The 6,644-nt window shown below is 39.5% G+C and overlaps 1 long non-coding RNA gene across 1 annotated transcript in view; it reads left to right on the top strand.

The window, feature by feature from the left end:
• The first annotated feature begins 7 nt into the window (after positions 1–7).
• The window catches only part of LOC121073385, a 31,871-nt gene continuing 25,234 nt past the window's right edge, over positions 8–6,644 (top strand). Inside the window, exons 1-2 of the long non-coding RNA XR_005821670.1 lie at positions 8–403; positions 1,304–1,374. This is a non-coding gene — a long non-coding RNA (uncharacterized LOC121073385). The remainder of the gene's footprint in view (positions 404–1,303; positions 1,375–6,644) is intronic.

Genomic DNA, 6,644 nt, shown 5'->3' with positions numbered 1-6,644 from the left:
CGGGGAGGCGGCCCGCCGCCATATTGGCCCCGGCGCCATCTTGCGGGAGGGTTGTGGTGCTGCTGTCCGGGCAGCGCCGTCACCTCCCGCGGTCGCCCGCCGCCGGCTCTCAGCCTTCTCCCTGCGACACAGAGGTTGTGTGGCCGCCTTTCGTCCCGGCGGCGGCCCGACGCCTGTCACACCGCCCGGCGGTGCCTCATGGGGGGGAAGGGGCAGCCCCCAGCCTGAGACAAAGCCCCCAGGAGCCGTGAGGCGGTTGCCAAGGGAGGAGTCAAAGCTCGCTGGCGGGTCTTGTTTCCTCAAGCACCCAGAAAATAACGTGGGGCATCGCCTGGGGTGAAGGGGGAGTGGGCTCACCACAGAAAGCGCTTTGAAACAGAAATTGCTGCCAGAAACCATTGCAGTAAGTAGTTCAAGGGCAGCAGGGATGTCTCATCCATCTTTATAAAAGATCCTTCTACCCCTTAAATACTTTATTTTACCGAAGTTCGCTTTGAGGTGAAAACACATGCAGGATATTACTCAGTGTTTAAAGTCAGCAGGACATGCTCTGTAAATCAAATTGAGATTTTTGAGGTGTTTTATTTGTTGTCGTTAAAAATAAATTTTAGTGATGGAATAAAATCTACTTAGAGGCAAAAACATCAAGCAGATATTCCTGTAAGGGCAACTTGCAGTGGGCTACATTATGCTATAGAGGAGTAACTAGAAAAAAAGCAGGAAACTGCCACGTGGTGATAAATTCCTGTCAGCATTTGGTGTTTGATACTATACAAAGACAGCTGCCTTGGAACTTTGAAGTACAGTGCAACTTACATGAGGGTTTAGATGTTTTACACTGATAAGGATATTTCTTTATCTTTTAAATCTCTATGCATTTTATATCTTACATCTCTTATCTCTCTTACTGGCATAACTACATCAAACTCAGTTGTTTGACAAAGAATCTGTACTCTTTCACCTGAAAGTAGGATTTAGAGGCTAAAAAGGTGACAGAGGTCTCTCCCATGATTGAAATGGAAAGGACAGTGGCAAAAATTTATTAAGGAAGAAAATTGTCAGTAAATGTCAGAATTTTATGAAGTAGCTCTATTCTTCAGTCCTTTGGCCTGGGGCCTTTTTAACCAGACGATGTGTAACTCTTAGTGATGCTCTCAGAAATCCTTACAAGTTTGTAGGAAACCCTTGGGTAGAACATGACTTCATGTACTTCCTCCTTTCCATACATATATTGCTACTATTAGTGGGCAAATGTTGATATCGCCCTTTAGAGAATACTAATTAATCCTTTTGATTTCTTTAGGTTTCTGTATCTTCAAGATCAGCCATGCTGTTGTGAAAAAGACCAGTTAAAATGGAAAACAGTGAAAAAATGTAAGCACTTCTAGTCTTTTTTTTTTTTTTGTAAACAAACCAAGAAAACACTGTAGGCTTAAGTGAATATGACATGTTCCATCTTCTTTTCCCCAAGCCCTAAATATCTTTCAAGTACATTGGACAATTTCAGCCAGAATTGATAAAGGGGCAGAATTCTGACAGGTATGACATTTCTACAAGTTAGCTTAAAATAATTGGGCAAGTTGAGAAAAAGAGAGAAGTTAGAAGGAAAAAACAAAAACAAAAACCATAAAGCATATGCAGCCTCTAGCATTCCTGGTGGTAACAGGAATTGTTAAGAACAAGATGGGGATATTGTGGAGAGAAAAGATGACTTGTAAATCTTATAATTAAAGAACTTCGTATGTATTTTGGCACAATCAGAACATTTAACAACGATTAATGGGAAAGAACAAAGAAAATACCTTTGGTATCAGGAAATGCTACGTAGTTAAGTCTCACAGTGCGAATAGTATTTCAGATCTCTGGCCTTTAGTAATCAGGTGCCTAGCTTTGTCTGGGAAAGCCATGAAGATGGTCTGTGGCACCATCTGTGGTGGCGTACGTGTTCTTTATTATCCAAAGTTTTTCTGGAATGAAAACTACATATATATCCCCTTGGAACAGAGGCTTGTTTGGTACTTAATGAAACACAAATTTCAAAAGGTTTAAAACTGACATCTTTCCTTTTCAAGGATCTGTGTCTAAAAGAGCTCTCAGAAGCTACACCTCTTTGTATGTCACAAGACAGTCAATTGAAATAAAGACATTTACCACTATCACAACAGCAGGCAGCTTTACTGATTCAGCACTGTAGAAAGAACAACTAATACACCAAACAGCATAAATACTGAAGTAGCATGTAGAAGCATGCTGATCTTGGTAGTGAGTGTAACCAGAGTACAGATCTTGGAGTGGATGTCGCACCTCTCTAATGAGCGTACTGGGTATTTAAAAAGCAAGTGTATGGCTTGCTTTAGGCTAGAGGCTTTCTCCATTGGCCCAGGGATTATGTAATTGTACTGTTCCTGCATATGATATACATTTTGCATCCACACTGATGTTGATATTGATCAACATTTGCCATATTGTATTTGCTGTTTGGTGCAGTATCCCACCTTCAACTGAAAAGGAAGAAAGAAAAGTCCTGTAATTCATTGTAGCGATACAAACAGCTGACTAAGTGAAGCTGACAAATGACTCCAACTTCAGATCCCCAAGGTGTTGAAGAAGCAGAAAAACAATTACATTTGTCATTAAATAAATCTTTACTGCCTTCAAAGTGCCCCTGAGGTATTTCATAACAGTGGTTGTATCATAAACTTACCATAGACCAAAGTGTTTGGTGCAGAGGTTTTGCAATCTAGAAGGAATGACTGGGTATCAGCTGCAAATAATTGTCATTACCTTTAGAAGTAAGTTCCACCTGAAAGCCTTGGAAAAGTAGAAGTCCTATTTCTGAAATAAAAAGCAACAAGAAACCCATAACATGTTACCCTTCTTTTGAAAATGTGAGCATGGGTAAGGTTGTTTGTAAGGACATGATAAAAAAACATGCTTCAGAGGCACTATCGACAGTACCGCAGACTGCTTCAATACTACTCTTTAATAAATCACTATACATTATTGACACTATACAGAGAGTTCCATGCTATGAACTCGATGATCCTCACGGGTTCCTTCCAACTCGGGATATTCTATGATTCTGTAATAAATACAGTATGGCTGAACAGCTGTTAAATAGCGTCCCTCATACAAAAAATAAGTACTTATCAACCAATCGTCACTATACAGCAGCATCAGGGATACTGTGATATTTTCCTGCATCATGTAGAACAAAACTAGTTTGAGACACCTTAGGTACAGGCTGTGAAAGAAAAAGATGGAAGGGAATGTGTAAGGCTTATCTTCGGTTGGAGAAACAAACAAAGCAACAAAAAACAGCAGAAAGCTTGAACTGTATTCACGGTATGTATTTAGGAGAATTAATTGGGGGGGAAATTATAACCTTCTAATAAACATAATTTTGACAACCTGTACAATTGAGAGGACACAGAAATTACCTGTTTCGTACCAAACATGAAGCTACAAGACAGCAAACTAATAATGATAAGTAACAGGTCATATTGTATCTCTCCAGACAACGTAAGACATTTGCCAGTCACAGGGAGGTGGTTATTCCATTCCATTTTGATGATGTAAGAACTCTTGACAGTGAAACATCATTATATTATGTTTTTTTTCTTCATGTTGGAAATACATTTCTATGTATCCTGCTCAATCCCTGAATGAACTTTCTGATACATACGTGTTACTACTGGAACTTGCTCTTTGTACCTCTGGATCACTCAGATTTAAACTTATTTGTACCTTTCCAGATATCCAGAAATACCTGATGATAACAATGGTTAAGATAACGGCTTTTTTGATGCTTGAATTACAGGAATCAAGTGCAGAATATAACCTTCTGAGCAGATTAACTATTTTTTTTCTTGCAGAAAAAAATTATTGTAGTTTTTCCTTGGGATCGCATATGTAGTGATGCTTGACATTTCCCCAAACACGTGATATATTCACTATTGTATGTCTATTATATACTGCTATACAAAGTATTTGACAAAAGTGTTTCTGTATAGGCATTACCCCTCAAAAACAAGGAGGGACATCACAGAGTTAAATCAACCTCATTGGGTTTAGCAGATTGCAGATAACAAATTTACTTACTTTTTTAAGTGTCTCAAAGTGAGGAGGAAAAGGCTTTTATGGTCTACTATATTGTGACAAAATAAAACGGGTTGAGAATAGACTTCTGACAAAGTATGAATTAGTGTAGATTCTGTAACATAAATAAGACAAATTTTAATTATTTTGAAGCTAAGATGCACCAGAAACACAGGGACTATCACAAACTATTTATTTAACTGGTAAAGTTCACTGTCTAAAGGAATTGGTAGTGATTCAATAAAATAACTTAAGATCATGCTTTTGGGGAGTTCACAGGAGATAATCTTACCTCTTGTTGAAAGTCGTCGAGATTTACTGATATTGCCAAAGTAGTTGGAGATCCGAGTCTGAGAAAGGTCCCAATGCTGGAATGTTTTATGTAAGGACTGTACTGAATGATTTGTTTGTAGATTTTAATCTGAACATTTACCATTCTGAGTTTTGTTTTTTTTTTAAAGCAGTCTTAAAGTACAGAGAAAGGGCAGCACAATCTGTCCATCCATTAAATACTGATTTTCTACCACATTTCTTGTCTGTAGCATATGGCTGGGAGACTGGATGCACTTGCAACTATTTCCTGAAATTTAATTTACATGTATTTGACAAGAGGCTGGTCCTTCTGCAGTTCAAGTTTGACTCTGTGTACTGGAGGGCTGAGTCCTAGAATATTTCACAGAGCTTGACACAGCTGTTTCAATTGTTATTATTACATGCAGAGGTTTGGCCCAGTGAATCTATTTGGGATTCCTGATTCAGCATATTTTTGTACCTTGCATGTTCATGCCACTTACATCTCCATTTCAAGAATAAAGGTTCTTGCATTTTGAACGACACGCAGGTGTAATTCCCAGCACTGTGCAGCACAGCGTAGAGATTCAGAGATTTAACTCGCTGTGGCCCATGCAGGCTGCAACTTATAGGAAGAACAGGGAACATCCTCTGAACTTCTGCGTGCAGTAACAGCGCCAAGGAGTGCTTCCTTCAGTGGAGGGGACAAAGGAGAAAGACTTAGAGGCTCTAGTCAATATGCATTTGCTCAGACAGTAGAAATTACATACAAAGGGAATACTTGCCCATACTCTTTGGGGTGATCCAGAGCCTCTGACACTTGCAAGGCTTGTTGGTGTGCCCTCTGGACAGACAAGCAGTCTGCCTTCCACCCCAACCACATCTCTACATGAGCCACAGCCAGTGTAGTGGTTAAGCAGTGGCACACCTGAGCCACTGACAGCCTCTTACCCTCACAGAGCAAGGTAATTTGCAACAGTCCAATAGATCTCACCCTGTAAAATTCATAGCAGCTGTGCCCCAGATGGATCCTCACAAGGCTTTCTGCCTTAGCAGAGGTTAGAGTCTACCACAGAAGTGCTTGCTTGATGAAGCATGGGATTAATGCCTCATTTTCCTGAAGGGATTCTTCAAGTGGAGGAAGTCAAAGTCATCACTGTGCAAAAAACAAAGTCTCAGTGTAAAGCAAAGTGGTGACAACAAGCTGAACTGCTGACTTGTTATGCCACAGGAGGAGGCAAAGCTCCTACTGTTCTGTGCTGACAAGTAAGGCTAGGTCATGATGTCCCCTGCAGGAATTCCAGGCTAATTCACAAGAGCTAACGGGAGCAGTGTAGCCCAATTTTGTTACATATGAATGGAGACATACATGTGATATCATGGGGATTATGAGTCATTTTTGGCCATGTGGAAAAAGACATCACCATTTTCAAGAGTTCAGCTGATAAGAATTTTGTATAACTGGTGTATGTTATAAAAGCAAAAGAGAATCCAGAAGTAAACAGACTGGACGGGGAATTAGAGGCCACTTTAAGAGTCGTGCTCCATCCAATGGTTTTGGAAATAGTTGGGTTTAAATTTCCACATTTTAAATACTATCTCAGTGTGATTTAGATTGAAAACACAAACATGTATCTCTGGTAATTATTTTATTGTAGACAATCTAGGCTATTTCCTGAACCGAAACACTACTAATTGAAGCACTATCTCATTTTCTTTAAAATTACTTTCGAATTTGATGCTTATGTTGATCTAGAGAATCCACAGACTGTCCTATATAATGATTAATTCCACTTTTGAAGATACAAAGTAACAGTATGCAACAGCATATAACAGCAGCAATCAGTATGAGTATTACCTTGCAGCAATCAAGCCGCAACATAATTCCCTGCCATTCTGTGGGGTTTATGGGGTACTGGACTATTGCAGAACAGTGTAACTGTAGTAGGAAAAAAAAAAGTTATCTTTAAGTTTAAACTGTTGTTAGCAATGAATACTGTTTTCAATAGGTATTGTAATTTGAGGTCATAACATCTTAAGAATTAAAACCAACTATACTGTATCAATCTTTTATTACTTGTATAGTTTATATAAGAAATCTAAAATAGGAGAAAGCACTGAAACCACCTTCAGTCATCGAGCCCTACAAAATAAACTGATATTCGGCAGCCTTTCCAGGATGCCACGGCTGGTAACTTTTGTTTGGCTTTGTTCCCCCAAGTCTGAGGTGGCTCTGACTGGCAACAGCTTGGGCA

This window comes from Cygnus olor, chromosome 7, assembly GCF_009769625.2.
Source record: "Cygnus olor isolate bCygOlo1 chromosome 7, bCygOlo1.pri.v2, whole genome shotgun sequence".
NCBI lineage: Eukaryota > Metazoa > Chordata > Aves > Anseriformes > Anatidae > Cygnus > Cygnus olor.
Note: the sequence above shows the minus strand (reverse complement) of the source record. Positions and strands in the feature narration are given on the sequence as shown.